Here is a 14131-nt window from a genome sequence, read left to right on the forward strand (position 1 = left end):
GGCCGAAGCTCCCAGTATTTTCCCTGCAGCCCTTCTTGAAAAGAGGCACAACATTTGCCACCCTCCATCCTCTGGCACCTCTCCTGTATTTAAGGATGACTCGTACATTTCAACCAGGGTTCCCGTAATTTCCTATCTAGTTTCCCGCAATGTCCTCGGATATATCTGATTAGGCCCCAGAGATTTGTTTACCTTCAAACACGACAGTACTTTCAGATGGTAACCCTGACTGCTCTCATGACACTTCCAGTGACTGCTTCAATTTCCTCCATCCTACTGTCTTTCTCCTCGGTGGTGGGGAAGATGCTGGAGTCAATTATAAAAGATGAAATAGCAGAACATTTGGATAGCAGTAGCAGGATCGGTCTGAGTCAGCATGGATTTACGAAGGGAAAATCACGCTCGACTCATCTTCTGGAATTTTTTTGAGGATGCAACTAGGAAACTGGACAAGGGAGAGCCAGTGGATGTAGTGTACCTGGACTTTCAGAAAGCATTTGATAAGGTCCCACATAGGAGATTAGTGGGCAAAATTAGAGCACATGGTATAAGCGAGTTCGGTATTCTGACTGCACATCCCCAAGTCAAAGGTCACTATGCATAAACATTGCTGGAAAGCAGTGGAGCTGTGTACCTTCATTTCTTCTGTTTTTTCCATGTTTTATTCTTCTAGGTAAGAAAATACTGCTTTCAAACAATGAATTAGTTGTATTCATTGTTCCTTTGTTAAAAGCTAAGATTATTTTGTCGTGTCGGACCGGCCTTGTGGCCGGCGCGAAAAGCGGCCGAGTTGCTGCAGCGCTTTGCGTGTATCCCCATATATGGCTGGTGATCGGCTTTCGCTGGCACCGGGGGGTGGTTGGTTGTCAGCTGCTGGCGGTCCCTGGCCCGTCGGGGAGCGGGTTCCTCGGGATTAGGAGCGGGCTTGGGCTGGAGTTGGCGCTTCTTCTCCGCGCTGGCTGTGGGCCTGGGACTGCAGGTGTCGTCAGTCCGGGGATTGCGGTTGGCCCGGCGGGCAGGCAGATTTGAGCTGATGGGGTTGACGCTTCTTATCCGTGTTCGTTGTATTCCAGTCTGGAATCGTTGTGTTCCAGTCCGGAATACATCAATTTTCCTATAATGTGACCATATGGCACCCCCGTTCCTCAGATCAAATATATTTTTTACACATAAATTATGAATAAAGATAAGATGTTATACACAGTTTTTTCAGCCAGATCTTCGTTCTGTTTTTATTTATAGTGCAAGACTTTTGACAATTCCGATGATTCCTTGCATTTTCGGAATACCGAACTCACTTATTGGGGGTAGGGTACTGACATGGATAGAAAATGTGTTGGTAGACAGGAAACAAGGAGTAGGGATTAACGGGTCCCTTTAAGAATGGCAGACTGTCACTAGTGGGGTGCCGCAAGGCTCGGTGCTGGGACCACAGCTATTTACAATATACATTAATGATTTAGATGAATGGGATTAAATGTAACATTAGCAAATTTGCAGATGAGACAAAGCTAGGGGGCAGTGGGAATTGTGAGAAGGATGCAGGGTGACTTGGACAGGTTGGGAGTGGGCTGATGCATGGCAGATGCAGTTTAATGCGGATAAATTTGAGGTTATCCACTTTGGTAGCAAAAACAGCAAGGCAGATTACTATCTGAATTGTGTCAAGTTGGGAAAAGGGGAAGTACAATGGGATCTGGGCATCCTTGTTCATCATTCACTGAAAGTAAGCATGCGGGTACAGCAGGCAGTAAAGAAAGTGAATGGCATGTTGGCCTTCATAAGCAGATGAGTTGAGTCCAGGAGCAAAGAGGTCCTTTTGCAGTGTAGGGCCCTAGTGAGACCACACCTGGAGTATTGTGTGCAGTGTTGGTCTCCAAATTTGAGGAAGGACATTCTTGCTATTGAGAGAATGCAGCGTATGTTCACGAGATTAATTCCCGGGATGGCGGGACTGTCATATGTTGAAAGAATGGAGCGGCTGAGCATGTATACCCTGGAATTTAGAAGGATGAGAGTGGATCATATAGAAGCATATAAGATTATTAAGGATTTGGACACGCTAGAGGCAGGAAATACAATATGTTACGGGAGTCCTGAACCAGGGGCCACAGTTTAAGAATAAGGGGTAAGCAATTTAGAACGGAGATGAGGAACCACTTTTTCCATACAGAGAGCTGTGTCTGTGGAATTCTCTGCCTCAGAGGGTGGTAGAGGCTGGTTCTCTGGATACTTTCAAGAGAGAGCTACTGAAAGAGGGAGCTCTTAAAGACAGCAGAGTCAGGGGATATGGGGAGAAGGCAGGAACATGGTACTAATTGTGGATGATCAGCCATGATCACATTGAATGGCGGTGCTGGCTTGAAGGGCCAAATGGCCTATTCCTGCACGTATTGTCTTCCTCCTCATCCCTCTCTCCCCTCCGTTATCCGTTATCCCTCTCTCTCCATCCCTCTCTTCGCCCCTCCCTCCGTCTTCTCTCTCCTCCCCCCCCCCCCCCCCCCCATGCTCTGGGCTGGGCTGCGGCACGCCCTCTCTCTGTGTAACGTTGTGGTGAATTAGGGCCGCTCCCGGTGTCCGCGCCCGCGGACATGAGCCTCATAGGCACAGCCCGTCCCAGGACCCGCGGTGTCACTCGCCAGCAGGTAGACAGCGGGGCTAGGCGCTGCCCCCCTTCCCATTTCCCGCTACTACCCCATTTCCCTCATCCTCCTCCCAATCCCTGCCCCAGCACTTACCCAGGCCTGAAACACGGCCTGGTTCGAGTAATCGGACTGGGCCTGGCTGTAGGCTGCCGAAGCACTCGGGGACCTAGGCCTAGAAAGAGTTGGGGTCGCTGTGCTGGGGGTGAGGTGGGGGTGCCGGGCGGCCGAGCCAGAGCTGCCCGCAGAGCAGGAATCGGAGGCTGTGCTGCAGGGCGGCTCCCGAGGCCCCGGGCTTGGGCACGACTCCAGCCCTCAGCTCAGCCACCGCCTGGGCTCCAATCCAGGCCCGACTTCATCTCCAGGCTCGTCCTCGCCACTGTCTTGGTGATGCCCTTCATAAGTCACAGGAGAAGAGACCAATCTGCGTAGGGATGATGGACATCAATCTGCACATGTGCGTTTATTATGAATTTTAAACCTCGATAACTTTTACAATATACCAGCGATCGGCACAAAACTTGTTGCAACCCGCAGCACAGGTGAGTGGTGAGTTAGAGGGCACAAAATCACAGCGCTATCGCATACTGTTTCTGCGCAAATAGAAAAACCCCGCAAACCGGAAGAGCACAAGATCAGAGTTTTAGTTATGTACTAGACTAAATGCCCCTGTCCCACTTAGGAAACCTGACGGAAACCTCTGGAGACTTTGCGCCCCACCCAAGGATTCCGTGCGGTTCCCGGAGGTTGCAGGTAGTGGAAGCAGGTAGGGAGACTGACAAAAACCTCCGAGCACTGCACGGAAACCTTGGGTGGAGCGCAGTCTCCAGAGGTTTCCGTTCAGGTTTCAGTGGGACAGGGGCATTAAACACTTTAATTCCCCCACCCATACTGACCCATCTGTCTGCTTTGATCTGCCATCTTCACACCTTACCCGTTCAGCCATGATCAAAATGAATGGTGGTGCTGGCTCGAAGGGCCGAATGGCCTCCTCCTGCACCTATTTTCTATGATTCCACATATCTCCAGTCTCCCTCTCCCTGACTCTAAAGTCTGAAGAAGGTTCTCGACCCGAAACGTCACCCATTCCTTCTCTCCAGATGCAGCCTGTCCCGCATTTGTGTCCATCATCGAGTGGAGCAGTCCTGATCCATTGGGGTACCTTTTTCACACCCTTTTAGAGCCCCCTTGGGCAAGGAAAGGAGCCGTAAATTACCTTAGATAAGACTATGGGAATAACTCGCGGGACAGGCAGCATCTCTGGAGAGGAATGGATGACGTTTCGGGTCGCGACCCTGCAGACCTGACCTTTAACATTGCCCATTCCTTCTCTCCAGAGATACAAAGCCAATAGGTGTAAGAGGAGGCCATTCAGCCCTTCAAGCCAGCACCACCATTCAATTTGATCATAGAAACATAGAAATTAGGTGCAGGAGTAGGCCATTCGGCCCTTCGAGCCTGCACCTCCATTCAATATGATCATGGCTGATCATCCAACTCAGTATCCCGTACCTGCCTTCTCTCCATACCCCCTGATCCCCTTAGCCACAAGGGCCACATCTAACTCCCTCTTAAATATAGCCAATGAAGTGGCCTCAACTACCCTCTGTGGCAGAGAGTGATCCAGAGATTCACCACTCTCTGTGTGAAAAAAGTTCTTCTCATCTTGGTTTTAAAGGATTTCCCCCTTATCCTTAAGCTGTGACCCCTTGTCCTGGACTTCCCTAACATCGGGAACAATCTTCCTGCATCTAGCCTGTCCACCCCCTTAAGAATTTTGTAAGTTTCTATAAGATCCCCTCTCAATCTCCTAAATTCTAGAGAGTATAAACCAAGTCTATCCAGTCTTTCTTCATAAGACAGTCCTGACATCCCAGGAATCAGTCTGGTGAACCGTCTTTGCACTCCCTCTATGGCAATAATGTCCTTCCTCAGATTTGGAGACCAAAACTGTATGCAATACTCCAGGTGTGGTCTCACCAAGACCCTGTACAACTGCAGTAGAACCTCTCTGCTCCTATACTCAAATCCTTTTGCAATGAAAGCTAACATACCATTCGCTTTCTTTACTGCCTGCTGCACCTGCATGCCTACCTTCAATGACTGGTGTACCATGCCACCCGGGTCTCGCTGCATCTCCCCCTTTCCCAATCGGCCACCATTTAGATAATAGTCTGCTTTCCTGTTTTTGCCACCAAAATCATGACTGATCATCCACAATCAGTACCTTCCTTCGCCCCATATCCCTTTATTCCACTAGCCATAAGAGCTCTATCTACTCTCCTGTGAATGTATCCGGTGAATTGGCCCCCACTGCTTTCTGTGGCAGAGAATTCCACAAATTCACAACTCTCTGGGTGAAAATGTTTTCCCTCATCTCAGTTCTAAATGACCTTCCCCTTATTCTTAAACTGTGACCATCCCTGGTTCTGGACTCCCCCAACATCGGGAACATGTTTCCTGCATCATCTCTCATCCTGCATCATCTCTCTCATCCTTCTAAATTCCAGTGCATGCTGCCTGTCCGTCCCAGCTGAGTCACTCCAGCGGGTTATTTTGTGTCTTGTCTTCGGTGTAAAACCGGCATCTGCAGTTCCTTTCTCTGACACACGTTAGTTCATTGACCTTGTCCTGGCCTCACCCGCCAGCGCGTGCACGAGCGCCGCCCTCGCCCGTTGATCCGAGAGCGAGCGAGCGAGCGGCCGAGCGCGCGCCTGCCCCTCACGCGCGGCGACTTGAATGGAGAGTCCGTTGGGGAGCGGAGCGGACCGCGGGGGGGGAGGGGCTCGAGCCAGCGAGCGCGAGCGGTGAATTGAATGGGAAGTCCGTTGGGAGCGGAGCAGAGCGGACGGGGGGGGGGAGGGGCTCGAGCCAGCGAGCGCGAGCGGTGAATTGAATGGAGAGTCCGTTGGGAGCGGACGGGCCGGAGGGGGAGAGAGAGAGGCTCGAGCCAGCGAAGGCGCGCGTCGCCCTCTGTTCGTTCGCCGGGGCGGGGCGCGGCGCGGCGGGGCGGGCGGAGCTTGTCGAGCATCCGCGGCCAAGGAGGGGAGGAGAGGACAGTGACAGTGCCATGGGGGGTAGACTTGACTGACACCGGCGCTGGAAATACGCATTCGGTGACCCGTGTGGTAAAAGGAGGAGGGGGAAAAAAAGAGTTTAAGTGGCAAGGAAGACAAAAAACACACACATGCATAGACAGCGATATATTTCTAGTCCTGTGGTGGCGCTTGTGATTGCCGAGCGACGGTAGCAGGCAGCAGCTGCGAGCTTCCCATCATTATTGTCAGCAGCAGCAACACCGCTGCCGCCACCCTCCCTCCTCCCTTCTCTCTCCATCACCATAGACACCAACAGCCACACTGTGTGTGTGTGAGAGAGAGAGAGACTTGAGAGCAGCGATTCAAACCTCGGGCAACAATCAGTGAGGGGAACACACAACTGCTGTACTCGCCCCCACCACACATACCCGCCCCCCCTAAAAAAAAGAAGAAATCGGCAGGTGCGTAGCGGGATTCATTTGCAAATTATCATTTTTTGATAGTCTTTTGTGTGCGCCCTTGCATTTGGATGGTTGCAGCTTTTTTAAATATTATATACTAAGTGATTGCAATCTAAAACGTGGCCTTTATTATCAGAGAAAAAAAGTCAGCTTTAACGGTGCATTTCCTAAAAAGTGCACTCTTGGACAAGGTGCATTTGATTATGTTTTTACAAAGATGTATTAACTATACAATGATGGATTTAACTCTTTTTTTTAAGCGTTACCACTCATGATTAGATTTTTTCTTAGATGTAGTGTTGGAAAAGTGTCAGCTTTATCCACAGCTCGTCCCCTCTCCCCAAGCAAGGCGCACGTTCTTTGCTGAGCCGCATGACATTTCCTAAGGGGTTACAATCATGCTTTCTATTTTTTTTGTTTCACATTAAAAATATGAAAACATATATATATATTGAATGACGGTGAAATTAATGTTCGTTCAGTGAATGCTGGGTGGGCCTTCAGGAATATTACAGGCCGCAGCGATTTTGCTAAAAGGGAATAATGACATATACAAAGGACGATCTTTTGCAAAAGCCTGCTCCTTTTATTTCGATTGTAGCTTTCTTAAGCTGACGGAGAGGAGACGTGTCGGGTATTTCCAGCCCCTCGCCTCTCATTCCCCCAGCAGATACTTACAATTTCGGTTTGTGGGGATGCTCAATCTGCTGTAATCCTGTAATCCCATTCCTCGTCCGTTACTGATGACTTTTTCACCGTGGGAAATTTCCGGTGGGGTTTGACATTCCGGTTTTTGTTTTAAATATCACTCTTCCCTTCATGTAAGTGATTTTTAATTATAATTACTTCATTCCTCTCACTGAATTTAAGCGTTTTAATATTGTTTTTGGAATAAGGTTTTTCTGTTGAAAAGTGAGAGACGAAATAGTATTCTTTCAATGTGGTTGTGTTTCCTAACTGGATCCAGGAATTCTTAAAGTAGATAATTTGTACAGTAATGTATTTGAGTCTGCAGCTGTGAAACTGCAATACTGTTGTACTTTTTCACGATTTCTATATTTGGTTGCAACTTTTTTTTACGAAAACAAGTTTTGTTTATTGGCTAGTCATTGTAAATATAGTGCCAGTTTGTAAACAGGTTGAACAATATGTAGAATGTCATGTAATTTGAATGTATTATTGTGAACACATAAGATAACTTTTCCAGAATGTAGTTGAAGTAATTCCATCTAAAGTTTGGATGAGAACCCAGATATGAGCCAATGGCTGAGTACTTATATTTCATGTTATAATTATTTATATAGAGACTTGCACATAAACTGACCTCCCCATTAACGCTTGAATTTCCATTTCTCTTACATTCTATAACCATAGACTTATATTACACCTTGCGCTAATGGGTCACATTTTCTGTATAAAATATGTTTTTTTCCTCCCATAAATTTATTTTCAACTAGATTAAAGATCATCTAATAGATACAACCATTAATTACACCTACAGTAGAAATATATTTGTTATTTACACAGTGTTTAAGCTTCTTGACAATGCTGCACCAAACATTGAGGGTCAGTGTGGTGCTTGTGTTATTGGACTAGAATCCAGAAGTTTGGACCAATGGGGCAGAGACTTTTGTTCAGAACCAATAATGAAACTGTCTAAATGATTATCATGAAACTACTAAAAGATTCATTTAGTTTTTAGAGATACAGAATGGAAACAGGCCCTTTAACCCACAGAGTCCTCGTCGACCATCGATCAATGGTACACTACAAAATGTTTGAATTTATTTTAGCACCACACCGAAAGTCACAAGCTTTTCCAAGAGACCATTTACGTACCTTTGACATTACACAGCACTGTTGCTGACACACAACTGTCAAGATTCTGTGTATTTGTCTAATACAACAACTTGTGTGTATTAGCATACAAGTCATGCCGACCAATAAAGTTGGTCAGCATGGCCCAACTCGTCCAAGTTGACCAAGATGTTCCATCTACCACTGCAGTAAGGCACACACGCACACACACACACACCACTGCACACACACACACACACACACACACACACACACCTGTGATGACTAATTTACCCTTGCTGCTCTTCAGCAATAAAGGTAGGATTTTACTTTCTAGTCGTATGGTTCCTTATCTGTTACCAGAGAGGATTTAAAAATCTGCGTGAGCCTAAATGATTGATTATCCATGAGCAGAACAGATAGGGTGAATGTCCACTCTTACCCAGGTTATGGGGATCAAGAAGCAGAGGACATAGTTTAAGATAAGAGGAGAAAGATTTAATAGGAACCTGAGGGGCAACCTTTTCACTCAAGGGTGGCGGGTATCTGTACCAAGCTGCCAGGGAAGGTAGTTGAGGCAGATACTATAAACAGCATTTGTGGATAGGTTTGGTACAGGTTTGTGGATAGGAATGGATCAAATGTGGGCAACTGGGATGAGTTTAGATGGGGCATCTTGGGGCATGCTCGTCGAGTCGAAGGGCCTGTTTCCATGTTGCATGACTCTGACTCTCCTTTGCCTGACATGGATACATCTCATTAGTTCCCAGGGATTTATCATCTCTAATCCTACTAAAATGTCTATTACCTTTTTACTGATAGATTGTTTTAGAACTTCATTGTCTGCTTTCTCAATTTCGTTCTACAATGCTTGTGAATACATAAACAACTTAAGGAAGATTTATGAGGATGTTGCCAGGATTCGAGAACCCGAGCTACAGTGAGAGGTGTACTAAATCATGAGAGGAAGAGATTGGATAGACACACAGATTCTCTTGCCCAGAGCAGGGGTATTGAAAACCAGCGGACATAGGTTTATGGTGAGGGGAGAAAGATTTAATAGGAACCTGAAGGGTAAAATTTTCGCACAAAATGTAGTGGGTGTATGAAAGAGCTGCTAGAGGAGGTAGGTACTCTCGTAATGTTTAAGAAACATTTAGATAAGTACATGGATAGGACTGGTTTGGAGGGATATTGTTGAAATGCGGGACTAGTGTAGATGGGACATGTTGGTCTGTGTGGCCTTTGGCTCAAGGGGCCAGTTTCCTCGCTGAAAAAATCTATGACTAACTATTCCTTGAAGACCTCTTAATTCCACATACAGATTGCCTTAAGGAGTATAACCTTTCCCCTTGGTTATCCTCTTGCCTGGAATATACTTATAAAAGTATTTGGGAATATGCTTAACCTTGATCACCAGTGATATTTTTATGCCTCGTTTTTGCCATGCTATTTATTTACATACCTCTCACTTTATCTACGTATTGGACTCATTTTAAGTTCCAAACATCGGCCATATGCCTTTTTAAACATAATCCAGCCTTGGTGTCCCTCGAAAAGCAGGGATGGCTGGAATTTTTTTAAATCTCCCCTACAGTAAAACACATTGGCCCAAATTTGCCAGCATTGCATTTCTCCCTCGGGTAAAGGTGATTTATGGTCTGCATTTGTGTAGCAATTTGCACTCTACTTTAAAACTTGAGTTCACTTTTTTGGGAATTGCAGATCTTGATCAAATGGAATAGGACTGAAATCAACCTGCGCAATTAATCAAATGCCAGGGTTTATTCCAAAGGTAAAGTGGCATTCAATGAAATTATGAGTAGTGGCATTTTTTAATTACTATACTAAATGCTGTAATGGGGCATAATAAGATGAGTAGTAATCCATTTAATTGATGACTGCTTAGGTTGATAGCTTCAAGGGTTTTAACCTAAAGTCAAGGTCATTGAACTAAACTCATTTGGGCTTGGCTGTAATTGTTTTGATATTAAAGCCTCTATCTGAGCGACAGCTACAGCAAATGTGCTGAAAGGCTCAAGGGGAAGAGAAATTAACTTTTTATGCACATCTCTGAAGTGTTCAATGACAGTCAATCAGATCACCAATGTAAATTTCCTGCCAGCCTAATCTTTCAAAGGATAAGGTCAAACACTGGAATACATGCAGGTTACACGAGTGGACAAGAAATTGGCAAATTTACACCCTTGTTTAAAAAGGATAGCATCAGGCAATACAGAGGTATCAGTTTTAATGTCAGTTCCCCCTAATTATTTCTAATAGGCACTTGGAGAAGTTGATAAGGAAGAGCCAATAGAGATGGTTTTTATGTAATTGTAGGTTGATGAAAAAATATAGCTGGTGTCCTCTATGAGGGTTTTCAGAATGGAATTGGCAATATTTAACTGAAAAGGATGGTTGGCATGTCAGAAGCATATGAACTTAAAACTCCACTAGTAGCCTTATATTGAACATATTGGCTTCAATATCTATTTCCTCCACAAGCGGTAACCATATTTACAGTGTGGATGATCTATAGGATGGCTGTATGACTAGGAGCTGGGCAGCTTTCTTTTGAACCTCCTTCATTATTAATCAAGACTGTAGCAGATGTTGTACGTTAACTTCACTGTCCCTGAGGGGAGACCACATGGAGGTTTATAAAATTATGAGGGACATAGATATGGTGGATATCTTTTTCCCATTGTTATGGAATCTAAAACTAAATTTTTCATTGCAAAAGGATTTGAGTATAGGAGCAGGGAGGTTCTACTGCAGTTGTACAGGGTCTTGGTGAGACCACGCCTGGAGTATTGCGTACAGTTTTGGTCTCCAAATCTGAGGAAGGACATTATTGCCATAGAGGGAGTGCAGAGACGGTTCACCAGACTGATTCCTGGGATGTCAGGGCTGTCTTATGAAGAAAGACTGGATAGACTTGGTTTATACTCTAGAATTTAGGAGATTGAGAGGGGATCTTATAGAAACTTACAAAATTCTTAAGGGGTTGGACAGGCTAGATGCAGGAAGATTGTTCCCGATGTTGGGGAAGTCCAGGACAAGGGGTCACAGCTTAAGGATAAGGGGGAAATCCTTTAAAACCGAGATAAGAAGAACTTTTTTCACACAGAGAGTGGTGAATCTCTGGAACTCTCTGCCACAGAGGGTAGTTGAGGCCAGTTCATTGGCTATATTTAAGGGAGTTAGATGTGGCCCTTGTGGCTAAGGGGATCAGGGGGTATGGAGAGAAGGCAGGTACGGGATACTGAGTTGGATGATCAGCCATGATCATATTGAATGGCGGTGCAGGCTCGAAGGGCCGAATGGCCTACTCCTGCACCTAATTTCTATGTTTCTATGTTTCTAGAGGGCATAGCCTTAGCCTGAGAGTGAGTGAAAAGGCTTAAAAAATCTGAAAAGTATGGGTATATGGAACGAGCTGCCAGTTGAGGCTAGTAAAATTACAATGTTGTGAAGACATTTCAACAGGTACATGGATAGGAAAGTTTTAGAAGGATATGGACCAAGCACAGGCAAATGGGATTAATCTAGACAGACATCTTGATTGGCATGGATGAGTTTGGCAGAAGGACCTATGCAAGTGACATAAATCCATAAATCAATAAATAAGGCATTTGTTTAAAGCAAAGTGCGGTAGACATGGGTGTTCCCCAGGTTAATGCTGGACCACTGCCTTTTTCATTTTATATTAATGACTTGCACAAGGGAGAGCAGGGTAAATGTTCTACATTGTGAATAACTGTTTGGAAGTGTACTGAACCGGTGAGGAAACTGACGTTGATGGGCAAGGAAAATATTAAGACAAGTAGGAGATTAAATTTAATAAGCCTAAGAGCAGTATTCCACCACTCAGCTGTTCCCCCAACACAACCCGTTCCTCTCCCTCCCTCTCCTTTTCCCTACCCTCAGTCACTCCCTCCATAATTCCTCCCCCTCCTATCCCTTTATCCCCCATTCCTCACCTCCGCTTATCCCCCCCATTACCCCTCCTGACCTCCCCCACTCCCTCTTCCCTCTATTCACCACTCCCTACCTACCCCACTCCCTCTTCCTCACCCTCTATTCCCCTTCCTCCCCCATTCCCCCTTCTCACCTCCCCCACTTTTCCCCCTCTCCCACCCTACCCCGTCCTCTCCCTCAACACCCCCCACTCTCCCTCCTCACCTCCCCATGATCTTTCCTCTCTCCTCCCCCCCCCCCCAATCCCTCCCTCGCCTCTCTCTCCCTCCCCTTTCCCCTACCCTCAGACACTCCCTCCATCCCTCCATAACTCCTCTCCCCTCCCTACACCCCTCCTATCCCTCTATCCCTCACCTACCCCTATCGCCCCCACTATCCCTCCTCACCTTCCCCCACTCCTCCTCTCTCTCTATTACCCACTCCCTACCTCCTTCACTCCCCCCCCTCCTCTCCCTCTATTCCCCCTCCTCCCCCACCAGACATGAGACAGGAAAAACTGAAAAAAAGAGGAAGAGATAGATTCCTCCGCGCATTTTCAAATTCGGTGAGGCCCCACTGCCGCCACGAGGCTCCATCACCACAAGGCCCCACTGCCGCCATGGCCCCATGGTCGCGAGGCCTACACCGTCGTGGTCTCGATGCGTCCTGGATCTCGTCCAACCCTGGCCTGGGCCTCGCAGGTAGAAGCCTGGGTCGGACGACACGGCAGACGGCGCCCGCGGCTGTGCTCCAAGGAGGCCGTAAAATGGGCTCGGCCGCTCGGCACCATAGACGCATTCCCGCCGGCGGAGCATTAGTGATGATCACTCCGCTACTTCAGGTTTATGTTCTCCTCGACGGGCGCCACCCGTGTCTGACAGTGGACCCAGCCAATCAGTGTGGTGATGGTGCAGGAAGCGGCGTCGCCGTGCGGGTGAAAGACAGGAGAGGAGACCAATCTGCATGGCGGCGACTGACAAGAGAGGAGAACAATCTGCACATGGGCGTTTTTTTGAGATTTTTAAACCTTAATAACTGAGTAAGGTGGCCAAAAATCGTAGCGCTATCGTGTACCGTTTTTGCGCAAATAGAAAAAAAAGCAAAACCGGAAGTACACAAGATCAGAGTTTTAGTTATGTATGTATAGATAAATAGATAGATAGATTTGGGAGGTGATGCACCCTGGCAGAAAGAATGAGAAACAATGTAGATGTAAGAGCAATGTTTTAAAAGGTGTGCAAAAAAAAAGGAAGTAGTTGTCAATGTGTATTAATCCTTAGAAGTGACAGTACATTTTAGGAAAGAGGTTAGTAAAATTTATGGGATCCTGGGGTTAATAAATGGAGCCAGAAATGTGTAAAAGCAGGGAAATAAACTTGGTTCAACTTAGTTTGAGGACAGGCATTTTAGATTTAGGTTTATTATTATTATCATTAGGTTTATTATTATTCACTGAACTACAGTGAAAAGCATTGTTTAGCATGCTACCCAAACAGATCAGATTCATGCTCCACGTGAATCAATCAAGTCAATCTCAAGTATAACAGATAGAGCAAATGGGGATACAGAGTGTAGAATATGGTTCTCAGCATTATAGCACATCAATTCCATATACATAGAACGGATGTCAAGGGTTATGGGGAGAAGGCAGGAAAATGGGATTAGGAGGTAGAGATCAGCCATGATTGAATGGCGGAGTAGACTCGATGGGTCAAATGTCCTAATTCTACTCCTATAACTTGTGAACTGAGTCTAATGTCTGCAATGGGGTATAGGTAAATCAACATCACCATAGCCTATTGAAGGACAGTGCAGAAACCTGATGAGATGGGATAAAGCTGTTCCTGAGTCTGGTGATGGATGCTTTCAAGCCATTCCTTCTATCATCCAGGGGCAGGGAGAAGACAGAATGACCAGGGTGGGACACGTCTTTGATTATGTTAGCTGCTTTTGTAAGGCAGTATGAAATGTCGATGAAGTCAATGGCGGGACTTCTAGTCTGTATAACATCTACAAGCTGCAATTTCTTACGATAATGGGCAGAGTTGTACCCAAACCAAGCTGTGATGCAACCCGATAGTATGCTTTTTATGGTGTCTCTGTAGAAGTTTATAAGAATCATTGGAGACATGCTGAATTTCCTCCGTCTCCTCAGGAAAGAGAAGCTTCGGTGTGCATATCTTGGCTGTTGCATCAGTGTGATTGGTCCACGGCAGAACATTGGTAATATTAA

General features: G+C 46.2%; 1 protein-coding gene across 2 annotated transcripts in view; it reads left to right on the forward strand.

Annotated features, from left to right (window-relative positions):
- The first annotated feature begins 5713 nt into the window (after positions 1-5713).
- The window catches only part of ctnna2 (catenin (cadherin-associated protein), alpha 2), a 1403856-nt gene continuing 1395438 nt past the window's right edge, over positions 5714-14131 (forward strand). Inside the window, exon 1 of one of the 2 annotated variants that reach the window (XM_055644902.1) lies at positions 5714-6141. The gene's annotated coding sequence lies outside the window, so the exon portion shown is untranslated. Of the gene's footprint in view, positions 6142-6730; positions 6963-14131 lie in introns of those variants that run through there. The other variant, XM_055644985.1, reaches the window with a different exon arrangement.

The sequence above is a fragment of the Leucoraja erinacea genome, chromosome 1 (genome assembly GCF_028641065.1).
Source record: "Leucoraja erinacea ecotype New England chromosome 1, Leri_hhj_1, whole genome shotgun sequence".
In the NCBI taxonomy this organism is placed as follows: Eukaryota; Metazoa; Chordata; class Chondrichthyes; order Rajiformes; family Rajidae; genus Leucoraja; species Leucoraja erinaceus.